The following is a 13,252-nucleotide window of genomic DNA, read 5'->3' on the forward strand; positions in this document are numbered from 1 at the left end:
CCGCGGAGGCCCCGCACCAGCCCGTGCGCTCCTCGCCAGCGCCGCCGGGTTGGTGTCGCGGCTCTCGCGCCCCTCCTGCAGCCCCGCGCTCTCTCCGGGCCGTCCCGAGCGAGGCGCCGCCGCCGTGTTCCGGCCGCACCTGCCCCGCTGCAGCCCCGCTTTCCACTCCGCTCACCTGGCGCTGGCCGGGCAGCGGGGCCGGGCCGGCCCTGCGCGGTGCGTTTGTCGGCGGGGGGGCCCGGCCGGGCGGTGAGAGAGGCGCAGGTAGCCGAGCGGGGGAACTGGGTCAGCGGCTAAAAATACCGCACGGGATGGAGGAGGATCCGGCCGCGGCAACCGGGGAGGCGACCGCTCCTCCTGTGGGCTGTCGACGGGACCGGGGGGGCGCGGGGATCGGCGGACAGGGGGCCCTGGCCGAGCCGGGGCAGGCGGTGACCTTGCTCCAGCCGGGCAAAGTGCGCTGGTTCAAACTCAAAACCGACGGCGACAAAACCTGCCTGGCCTCGCTTCAGTTCCTAAACCGCGTGTGGCTTCACGGCCGGCGCGCGGGGTGAGAAGCCGTGGGATGTCCCGGTGCTGGAGAGCCGGGCTAAATCACCCGCCCGGGGCAGCGCCTGGACCGGCCGGGCCGCATTCTCCCGGCAGGGCCCTGCCGCCGCCGTGCCGGGCTGCCATCCCTCCCGCCCCGGGCTGCTGCGGGAGGCGGCTGGCTCCCTCGCGTGCCCACTGCTGCCGTCACGAATGAGGGAGCGTGGAAAAGAAGTTTGTTCCTGCAACCTATTGCAATGCCCAGGGAGGTGGTGGAGTCACCACTCCTGGAGATGCTTAAGAGGCGTCTGGACCTGGCGCCTGGTGATAGGATATAGTGGTTACAGTGGCAGAGCTGGGTTGACAGTTGGGCTTGATGATCTTAAAGGTCTCTTCCAACCTCGATGATTCTGTGAAGTCAGCTGAGAGCTGCCATGGGTCTGAGGTTAGCGAAACAGTGTACAGCAATGCTAAGGCAATGTCCAGGTTACAACAAAAAGTCTCAGGAGGTTCAGGCATAATTTTCTTGATGGCCTAAGCTGTGCAATGATAGTCTTGGCCTAAGATTGTGTTTATGCAGAGTGGTTTATAAATGCAAACCAGATAGAAAGTGTGTGATTTTAGTGACTGTCTACAACTTTTAACTCTGCTGTAACTCTTTTAAGCACTCTGTCCATGGTATTACTTGCTGCCACTTATTTAGGCTTGACATTCTGGATTTCAGTGGTAGTAGAGCCAGCACTTCCCTCCAGGATCTGTCCACTCAGATTTCAGTGGAGAAGGTTCATATTGTGGTAGTCTCCCTGACCCAGTGGATTAGCTGCTGGGGATTCGGCACTAAAGTTGTCTCTTCACAGTGGTGGCAATGCCCGTAACATGAGGCAGAGAGGAAAAATCTTTTATTCATTATTACAAAGCCCCAAGAAGTAAGTTACACCTATGTGATATCTGAGGAGGAGAAGCTTCCAAATGCCAGCAAGGGTGGAGACGCTTACCTGGCAAGTCTGGTGTATGAGGGCACAGTAGCCTTCAGGCCTCCTGTATGCCAACAGAGGAGTCTGTATCCAGGACAGATTTGGTGACTGCACAGGAAATGCTTTCTTGACATCAAGCTAATTCCCTGACCTTCCTCTCTGCCCTTCTCTACTATATACAGTTGCTGGCTATTTATATATGTGATGAATATGATTCAGAATTAAACATGCCAGGAAGACACTGAATCTTTCAACCTAATAATTAAAAAAGGAATAGAGCATGATTGCTTTGTTTCATCACCACATGAAAGAGAACTATTTATTTTTATTGTGGTTAGCTTAGTAGTAACAAACAAAATATTCCCATCCGTGAAAAGCAATCTTGCGTGTCTTTATGGGCTTCATCCAAAGCATGCTGGAGTCAGTACTATTATGTATGGGTTTTCAGTTAGCACGTGACTGCAAATCTAGTAAGCTGGATCAGAGCAGGAGTGTTTTTGGGCTACAATACTGAGCATTGTGCAAAACTTGGGCTCCCCAGGAGAGTCTATATGGGGCTCCAGACCTTGGGAGGCAAACACTTCAGTAGCACAGCTGAAGTGCCCTGGCATGAGTCCGCTGCTGTGGTTGAACGTGTGGAGCAAGGGACATAGTGAGATTTTTGTGGTGTCATTAGATTACTGCTCATGTGAAACTGAATGATAGATAGTTTACATAGCCAGCCTTTTAGCAAAGTTCACAGGCATGGCTCCAACTGTATGTATCAAGGCTAATCTCAATTACAACTTAAAAATGCCTCTGTCTTTGTCACCGTGGGGATGGTCTGGAAAGTATCGACTGATCGCTACAGCTGAAAGCTTGTGGTGTTGATCTTTATCCTGCCAAAGATCACAGTTCATTCAGTGTTCGCTGCAACCATTCCATTCTGATGGCTCTTTAATTTTTCCAGGTTTTGTTGTTTGTCTAGGCCTTTCATACAGCAGCAATCAAGGAAAAAAAAATCAAACTGAAAATCAGATACTTAGATTCTTTTAAAAAGAGATAATAATGAGATAATTACTTTTGCTTCTCTGCTTTTTTTTCTTCCTCAGCTCTTCTGGTCCTTGCATTTTTGAGTTTCATAAATGTAGGAGGAAGACTGCAGGATCATGTCTTTGAATGTTGAAATTGAAGGGAAGGAAATGAGAAAAAAAGAGGGAAGAAAGGCAAAACCACTTAAATAAGGAAGAGAAATGAAAGACAAAGGATGACGAGGGGAAAAGTAACCTGGACCACAAAGTAGAATAAAGCATGGGAAAGAATTGCAGACACCAAAGGAAGAGGTGAATATCAGAATAGATGGGAAAGGGAATAAATGGATGAACAGAGTTTTTTATATTCTTTCCATGTTTCTTGTCAGTAGGAGTAGTCAGGAGTAGGCTCCACAACTGCCTCTGAAAGATACTTCCAGATACATTCAGACTCCAAGAAGAATATATGTCTGTCTTTAATAATAGATATGATTGCAGCAGGTATAAATAATTTGAAATGGTACCAGGTAACTTGAGTATCAATAACAGTAAAAATGCAGCAGCACAGGATGGCCAAGTCTGTGTCCGGCTGGTATCCAGGGTAATGGATGGCTTTGAATAGGTTATTAGGGAAGCCAGTTTCTGTTCCTGACTCTTAATGGTTGCTTGTGTACTTTAATATTATATGGTAATTGGCTAGAAAAGCAGTGTTGTAATAGGAATTGAAATTTAAATTTCCCTGCTCCCAGCTAGGGACCTTAATTGTTGCATTGCAAAGTGATGCCTTGCTTCCCTGGTCCGATGAATGTGGATTAGTTTGTTCAGAATAACAGATTTTGAGCAGGCACAATGAAAGACATTCTTCCCAGCTAGCCTCTGGCCTGGTGATGAAGGGAATTTCCTGGGAAATGTCAGATAGGACTTCACTGTTGTCCTCATGACCCTCCAGGTCTTATATCTGCTTGTTTAGCTGCTGAGAGAACCTGCCCTTCCTCCTGTCATGCTTTTGAAAAATGCCAAAATCTAAGTGCAGACCCCACTGAAGCCTAACTCAAGAATTAAATGCTTTAGATGCCAAGAGGACTGTAGTTGGAATGTCAATACCTGACAGCTTGGGTGCTTCTCACACTACTTATTGGAGATTCTGGTCCAACATACTGCTGCTTCTGGTGTGGGGAGTGGGGGCACATGGCCCAAAGCTGTGGGCTCCTGGTTAGAAAACTGGTGCCAGAGCTTGGGGGCTGCAGCTCTCAACACTGCAACAGCTTGGCTGTGGCAGATTTATAGTCTGTGATAAGTCTTATCCTGGCTGTATGTGGGAAAACACCATGTTGTGGATTTGTTTATGTTACACAACAGTGTGTTCACGGGTGATTCTGTGTCATCAGGAGGTTGTGATGATTTTTTTTTTTTTTTTTGATGTGGAGAGAGGGCCAGTAATGACTGTGGATAACTGCATTCAAATTCTTTGGCAAGTGTTAAGTACTGTTCCCCTTTGCTTATGCAGACTACATTTAAAGTACTGCATTAATACAAAACAAACCTTTCTGCTGGCCAGTGCCAATTTTGGTTTAAGAAAAGTATAGCACCACAGTTGAAAGTCTTCATTATATTCTGAGGCTCAATTACTAATGAATATTCTTCAATTTTTTTTTTACCACAAACTTCGCATTCATATAACTTATTTGAATTGAATTGTATACTTACTGCCTTGAAGTGAGGCATACATACTGGTGAGGTATACCAGAGAAAATCATTGAGTAGTGCTGCTGAAAATGTTGAAAATGTCTTTGGATAGTAATTTGGGGTTGATCTCATAATTTTGCTGATGATTTTACCTGTAATAGCTACAAGTATCATCATTCTAAGAATCCTTGGTATTTTTCCTCCACAGTTTAGAAAACAATCAGAGCGACTGTGTATATCCTCACAAAAAGTACTGGTGAACAGATCACAGATCTCTTGGCTAAATTAGTTACATGTGTAATTTTTCTTCCATATGCTTTCCAGGAAGGGAAGGTTCAGACCTACTTACAGGCAGCTCTGGTGAAGAACTAGAAAATACTCTGAACGCTTTAACAATTAGACTAATTGTAGTTTGCTTGATTCTGTAATGTAATAAACTCTTTCCTTCATGGGCCATTATCTGTGGGATAAACCTCTACATTGTATGCGTTATTAATTATTTATTCCTTCCTTCCATTATTCCTAAAGGGACGTTAAATAATGGGCTCATGGTTTCTGGCACAATTCGTAAGAGCAAATCTGTTCAATAATATTAGGAAGCATTTTCTTATGGCAAATAACGTAAGTTTTATCTTCTGTGGAGTTAAAATACCTTTTAAACTGTTTTATTCCTATTAATATGTCAAGAAATCAAGACAGTTTTTTTTCTTTCTGATATTAGTGATTGAAAATATGTGTGTTACTCTTCTAGAGGATTTTAATTACTTGCTTTTGTAGTTAGATAAAAAATGGGCTGATTTTCCCCCCTTCTTTAGTGTCATTTCAGTGGGTTTACATAGCCATATGCAGAATGACAACTGTAATGTTCTGTACGAACTGTTACACCTTGGCATTTTCCACATACGCTGTTTCCTAAGCAAACACACTTTCACATAGGCAGATTTATGCACAAAACTCCCCAAATATGGCTATTTGTTTATTCTGAGGAGGTGAGGGGGAAGGTTGTATAGTGAAGACAATGAACCAGCAGAGTTATCCTTAAAGCAGTGTCTTCAATCCATGTCAGTACAATTGAAAATTTAATTGCCTTTGTCAAGTCAACAGGGAAGGGATATTACAGCAAGGAGGATGGCTAAACCTTGCAAAAGTATACTGGCTGGGAGGATGGCTGCTAGGAAAGGTTAAATCACAGATCATGGGAAGATGTTTGAGAGAGTCATATATTGCCACAATGTGAATATTTCCAGTGAAACCTGCCCACTTCCGAAGAGAGTAGCGGTGTTCTTTATAGATGTCAGGAAATGACTGAACAGAAAGAACATTTAGAATCCTGGTCTTCAGTCATGCTGAACTGGAGCTGATACTTAAATAACCAAAGGAATACTAATGTGATGAGTGATTTGGTCAAAGGAGAGAGAGGAAGAGACCTGTAAAAAAAGTGCCAAGAGATGCTAGCTGGTGGGGTTATTTGATGTGATAAAGAGATGATGGTTGACAATAAATTTCTATGGCACTTGATTACAAATAAGAGGAGACAGTGGAGGGGTTCTCCAAGCAAGATGCTGGCAGATGAGTCAGAAAGCTGCAGAAGTGAGAGATAATCTAGCTATCAGAGACAGCACAACACATTCTTACCTTTTTTTTTTTTTTTTTGGGTTGGGTGGCTTTTTTTGTTTTATTTTGTTTATATAAAGGAAAACTTTTTTTCCTAAAAGTCCTCCTTAAGATTTTTCTGTTAAAGGAACCATCTGTGGCAGAAAAATGAAAGTGAAGAAAAAATTCCAAGTGAGTATTTGCACAGACCTATTTGAAAGTGTCTTGCCAGAAAACAAGTGGGTCTGAGCCTTTAGGAGTTGTGCCTGTGCAAGAGCTCCAAGCCTTCAGCTATGTAACAGTGGTTAACAGGGGGCTGCAGAAGAATGATTAGCAGTAAGACTTATTTAAGGGAAATTAATAGAAGGGAAAGATCATACAGGCAGTTTCTTTTCCTAATTTTCAGTGGTTTCATCACTAGCCTCACTATAGACCTAATGTCTTAAAAAAAATAAAGTTTTGCTGAAGTAAAAGCAATTTCATTCTTACCTCTAGCAGGTCAGCTGCTTAAATGGTGCTGAATATTACTTGCTTCTGTCACTTTTCTATGATTACAGCACACATAAATGATACTGCTGTTGCAGCATCTCCACGGTGTGAAGCTTGGATGTGAGATTTAGTTTGCAGGGTTTAGCAAGTATCATTTGCACCATGGTAAATATGGACATGGGGATGAATAGGCTCTTAGCCAGCAGTAAATACATGATGATGTGACTTGTTCTGACAGGAGAGGAGGCTAAGCTAACTTGCACAGGGTTTTCCAACAGCAAATGCAAAGTAATGCATGCTGACAATTTCTGCAGAGCAGCTGATGCACAGTAAGTTGTTAATAGGCGCTAACTTGATGGTACTTCTGAGCTCACAAGACGATGTAATGTTGTGTACCACACTGCTTTTGCTTAGATCCTGTTCTATCAGTAATGGCTTCTGTGGGTTTCAGATCTCTATGTATGTGTGTATTTCATTAGACACGCAGCACCTTAATACTGCAAGTTATGCCATTGTTCACACTGGCTGGAGTAGTCCTAATTAGAAGTATGATAAATGTAACAGGACAGAAACAACAGAAAAAATGGGAGTAATTGTTATAAAGGTAATGTGTACTAAACAGAAGCTTGCCCCAACAAAATAGAGAGAGAAAAAGCTTGAAACCGGTTCTGCGTGGCAACAAGATGTCCCCTCCTGGGCCTCACTGAGACAGGATAGAACAAAATGCTGTGGGGCAGCTATGCTGAAGCAGCCTATGGCAGGATTTAGGACTGATTGCTCAAAGTCAGATAAGTGGAGAATTAAACCCTTTCCTTTTCTCTTTCCCATCCTCTCTAACACAGACGGATGAATTCAAACATTAATGAAAGGATAGCATGTGCTTTTGACTTGGTGATTGAAATTGAACAATGTTCTCTGTGCATGAAAGGTTACTGAATGGACAGTAAGAGATCAGGGAAAAACAAGAAAACACTAGTCTTTTCTGCCTGTCATTTTAAAGAAATGCTTTTAATCCAACGGGAGCAAGAAAATGAAAATAAATGTACGATTTTTCCCTTCTGGGTGGTAAACCAAGCCAAAAGGAAGAAGGTAAGGAAACATGTACGGAATTTAGAGTGAAAATAATCCAATGGGAGGAAAAAAGGTTTCTTATTTGCACTTGATGTGTTTTAGCCCATGTTTTCTATAGCAGCATAGATCACTTAGAGATCTTAACATGGACTCATTTCCAAGCCAATCCTTATTTTCCTTAGAAGAGGCCTGATGTATTAATTTTCTTTGCCCCAATACTTGTTGTAACTGACCAAGGAAGCTTTGCTAGGGAGAAACCCTAAGTCTGTTGTTCTTGGCATAGTATTAATGGCTGGACAGACCTTACATAAGAAAATATAGCCCTGTTTAGGATTCAAGCCACTCACCTTTATAAACTGGACAAGATTACTGTTGAATCAGGTGCATCTGAAATAAGAACAGCATTATTTTACTGGAAAATTGCAGGTGAATGACACATATCAGGCATGTATTACAGGTCTACAGCACTCTTCACCTGGGATTCAGTACGATTGATCTGTGAAATTATGTGTTGTTGATATTTCATACTGTAATGACAATGTAAATAAAATAGTATTTACTTACTAAATAAATGTTGAATTAGTATTTTAGATATGTTATTTTGGCTATTGTGCAGTGTTAAGCGTTAATTTGAAGTATAATGAACTGTAAGAAAAAAGGAAAAGCCAAGCATACAAAGTTACAAAATTATTAGCATTAACAGTGTCTGGGCAATCTATTTCTTTTGTTGGTTTCACTTAATTTCTTTTTTCTGGTAGGTCAGTAGTCCTGGACAGTAGGAAGAATAGTTAGTGGAATTGGAACAAACTGTATTTTCTTTGTGAGTAGCTACTTGCTTTCTTATAGCCGAACTCAAGGCTAGCACACAGATAAGCCATCAGGATGATTGTTGGAGTGTTTTGAAGGCAGATGTCAGTTAATTTGCACAAGGAATTACAAAAAACTTGTTTTCTGTTGTGACAAACTCCTGAGTCAGAGCTGGAATATGCAGCAGAAGAATACTCATCCCTGCTGTCCCACATGGTGCCCTCCATAACCACAATTTCTTGCTGAACCTCCTATTTATGGGCATTTGTCAGTTTTTATAATTTTCCACAGTCTGAAATGGAAACTGTGGTAATAGATAGGATTTTCTAAGCCTAGAATGACTAGAATTCCCCCAAGGAATCCCTGTATGCTTGGGGGTTTTTTCCTACTTTTTATTTATCATAGAAAATTGACTGAAGTATCATACTGTGGACACTAACTTGTACTTCTGGATTTCATTTGCCATTTACAATGAGCAGCTTGCAGTGTTTAAAATGGATATAAAAGGCAGCACTCTTATTAAGAGTAACTGATCCTGTCTCTGTGAATATTGGTATAATGGATGGTGGTGCCAACTCGAGCTGATTACTTCTTCCTCTTCAGTGCTGCTGTCTCCGTGGAAGTTGAAGCTGCAGGATTCCTTAATTAATCCTGCCAGTCCAGAAAGTGAAGACAATAAAGGCTAAGTATAGTGGAGCCTTTTGCTATAGTCAGCACTTCCTTTTTTTACATACACAGCTTGGATGCAAGCTAGCAAAGGTAATCTATCAGGGAGAGCTGTGGGCATTTTAAATATACCCTGGGACACTTACACAGTACATTTCTCCCAGGGACTGAATTAATATTGTGTAAAATGCTTCTGAAAAGGACCCGTTGTCCTACCGTAAACCTGTATGCAAGGAGTAGACAAAAGCCTTAACCTCTCTTCATATCTTGGGTATAGTTTAGGAATTGCTGCTAATAAGGTTTTATTCTAGTGAAAAACCTGAAGATTTCTGATTGTAGGTGAGGATCAGAACTATTAGCCTAGGCTAGTAATAGAATAAAATATAATTCTTGAATTGCATATTTCCTGAAGAGGTTTCACTGTGCTGTGTAAAATGTTTAAAATGTATTTCCCTTATACATGAGGATAGTATGAAAGAATTCAATGACTTGCTACATGATTCAGAGAACATAAGAGGTGATGGGGAAAGATGTTAGTGTTCATTTTTACGTCTACAAATTCTAGGTTTCACTTCTTAAACTGAAAAAATATATATTTGGGGCTTATTCTTCATATTTGAAAAATGAGATCCATGAGTCATGATCCACTTCCTTGCTTTCAAAATCTCTGTGTCCCAAAGAAGGAATTTTCGTTTTGGTTACTTGTTCTCTTACCACAGTGACTGGATGGTAAAATAGGCAGTGAAATAAACACTACTGCAGTACTTTTTTCTTTCAGATAATAATACAAACTTTGCTTAAAATAATGTAAGAAACACATTTGTAGCTGAGGATGTATGTCACAGCACTTCAAAGAAGCAGTCTGCTGAAACTTACTTGTTTTTAATGAGTAAGCACAAGCACACCTCAAATAAGGCTTTCTCTGATATCACAGCAGACCTGCTTGCATTTAAATTAGTGGGTCAGCAAGAAAGGACAGGGGAACCTTTTATTAGCAGCTGACTTCTCCCGAGTCTCATTTTACGTTTTTGCTTCCAACACTATTCAACTGAAAGGAGATCCTGTAAAAAAAATGGAGGTGAAAAATAGAGACAACAGAGACACGGCAGCTGCCAGATACGAGCTTCCACTATGTTCTTCAAAAATATCAGTATCCTCACTGATATTATACAGAACCATGATCTGGCATCTGTCCTTGTGAAACAGGCAGTCTTTTGTATTTTCTGATAAGAACTTTTCATGAGAGAAGTCTAGGATACAGAGTTGGGTATTTTCTTTAAAGCTGTCTTACATGAAGAGGCTGCCCATCAAGTAGGAACCAAAACTAAATATTAATTTAAATTATATTTCACCTGCTGAAATCACTATGGTGGTGCTGTTCTCTAAGGAAGTCTGTACTGTTTCCCTACAGTCACTCTGTGATGTACCAGAAGATCTCAACAGTGAATGTCACTCTGACTTCTGTCAGGAATTCCTCCTATGTTGGACAGCTGGTTGCTCATTCCTCATCTTTCTTGATGGTGTTTTTTGAAAAGCTGCAGGATGTCTTAATTTCACTTGAATTTTGGGGTTGAGGGTTAATTAGTGTACAAATGACAAAGACACCATGTGACCTCTCTAGAGAATATATAGCCTCTTGTCACATGCATCAACAAATACATCTGAGATGTTAGGGGCCTTCATTCCCTTGCCTTCTTGGCTGTAGCTCTTCCCAGCTCTTGCTGGACATACACAGATATTTTTGTTGTTCTGGTAACGTGAGAGAAGGTGGCTGATCATTAGTATATGATGAATTACGGAGCACATACAGACTAACAGGGCTACACTCACTATAGAATACTAAATAATGAATGTGGTTGATATCTTTTTAATGAGAAAGTAAAATAACAGAAAAGGTCTGTTGTTAAAGCTGTGTTTTCTTTGAGATACACTATAAATGAGCTGCTTGAGAAGCAGATGACATACCTAATTAATCCCCAGTCTAACTTTACTGGGCTCTGTTGATTTGCATGAGATTAATTTTCTTAATTCTTTTGGGGAGAGAAAAAAAAATTGAGAATTACATACCAGGAAAGGTGTCCAGTTATTTTCTTACATGTGAAACTTTTATGTCCAATTTAGTAGCTCACGTGCTTTAGTTTAATTTTGGGAAGTTAAAGGGAAATAGAAAGTAGAATTTTAAGTTATTGTCATGGACTGCAAATATTTAATGACTTTTTTTTCCAAGTTGTATTATTAATGACTTGTTTTATTCAGATTGTGTAAACATAAGAAGGAAGCCCTTCCCTTCCTTCAGTATCCTAGGGCTTTTTGCTTGGAAATTTTAGCTTGAGTGGCTTGTGTTCTTCCAGATGGGTATGATTTTTTCTGTTTTCTTTTTCTCCTATACTGAGTCAGAGGGTTAGTGAAACCAATTCATAAGGTGTTTAACCCCTTGTTAGGAGAAGTCACTAAGAGAAATAGATGAGAACTGTGCTGAGATCTCTCATTAAGATCTGTGTGACAGAAGTAGGATTCAGTGACAGCGGACTGGAACAATTTGAAATAGTCTTATTTCAAAAAATTCCATGAGATATTTACAATTAAATACTCAGAGTTACTGGAAAATTTTAAAAAAAGTGATACACTGCAATCATTAAAACCCCCTTCATCACAAGGCAAAGTGACTGCACGTCTTGCAAGTATTAGCAATTCAAACTTGGATACTAACCTATGGAGTAAGACTTGCAAGACATCTAGCAGGGACAATGCAGCATGAATTTTATATTTTCTGAGTACCATATGAATAACCCACTGATTTCTGTAAGGAAGCTTTTCCCAGATGGTTGTATGGCATTTTGGCAGGAGATGGATTTCCTCATCTCCCTGCAGTAAATTCAGTACGGCCCAAGCACTTACTTCATCCTACTTGTTCCACAAGTATTCACATAATCTCAGGTTCTTGATCACAAGAAACATTCAAATGCTGTATTATTTGTGTTATGATATAAAGATGGGCCTCACTACAGTGAAGTTCCCTTGAATTTCTGGGTTGTTGAGATGTGAAAAATAGAAGATACCCCAGCAGGGAAGAGCAGTAGAGGAATCATAGCAGGAATGCAGTAGTGCAGATCTGTTAGTTCAAGTAGTGTTTGGAACTTGCACAGTTTTGCTTCTGCTTCCTAATCATCAGAAGTCACAAACTACTGTTGTAATGCGAGACTTTTTATAAAAAAGAAAACACAGTTTAACTACCTAAATGATCTGTACCTCAAGTGAATTAGATGCTGTGAATTTCTACAGTTTAGGTAACCTTAGGAACTCATGTATTATTTCAAAAATTAGTTAAGGATGAAGTTCATATAAATATTTTTCACTTGCTTTCTATCATGTAATAATTAACTTAATCAGGAGAAACGTTGCACTAGTTTCCAAATGAAACCCACGTACAGAGCACCATCTAGTGCAGGATATCACTAACAGAAAAGCATTTTGGCTCATATGTCAGTTGCCTGTGTTCAATTAATGTAATATGAACTATAATGTTGCAATAAGTGCCAGACCAGGGGCTTCCATGGCAATATAATCTTGCAATTACATGACAGACCATGGATTGAAAATTGTGACCTTTTGCAAGGACAGAAAAACTGGATGTACTGAAATTCAGGTAATCATTTGTGAGAACCACTTACCTGTAAGAGGAATCTGTTTATCTTCCTGCCCATAGTGTTGGATGACATATTCATTAAATAATTCAATCCAGCCTGTTCTCACAATTGCCATTTTGAGTGCCTTAAGAACATCATTTAGCTGCTCGGAGCCTTTGCTCAGGTTCTGCAGAACCTCAGAGCTACCCAGGTTCCTTAAGCCAGACAGTCACAGGTATGCAAAGCACAACTAACAGGTCATTAATCTGAGTGTCATTAAGACAGGAAGAAAAAAAAAGCAGGTTAGTTCTGTAGGAGAGATGGGTAAAAGGAATTTATACACAGGTATTTATGACTTGCTGAGGAAGGACAGAAAAGTGAGCTACAAGACAGTTTGCTTGCAGTTTTTATGGAAAGGCCATATTTTGCTTCTTCTGCAAGCAAACAAACATGAATTTGGCCCCAATGTTATTTATTCAGTGTTTGTGTATCAGCATTATGTTTCTAATGCAATCTATTTAGCATTAGGGTGGGATTAAGAGGAACTGTCTTAGTTAACTGAAGATGTAGCAATGACAAACCAGATTTCATCCTGCACTAAACAAAGATTAAGATGGCCCTCAGGTACTTGGAAAAGAGGAAATTTTGAAATGTGTATTCAACAAAAAAGATTAATTAAGCATCAGAAAAGCCACTATCACAATAAAGTTTTATACCCTCTTTGAAGAAGCACTTTAACTAAAATTTGAACCTCCCTCTGAGCATACCTTGCATATGGATTTTAACTGAATGTTTGAATCCT

This window comes from Corvus moneduloides, chromosome 5, assembly GCF_009650955.1.
Source record: "Corvus moneduloides isolate bCorMon1 chromosome 5, bCorMon1.pri, whole genome shotgun sequence".
NCBI lineage: Eukaryota > Metazoa > Chordata > Aves > Passeriformes > Corvidae > Corvus > Corvus moneduloides.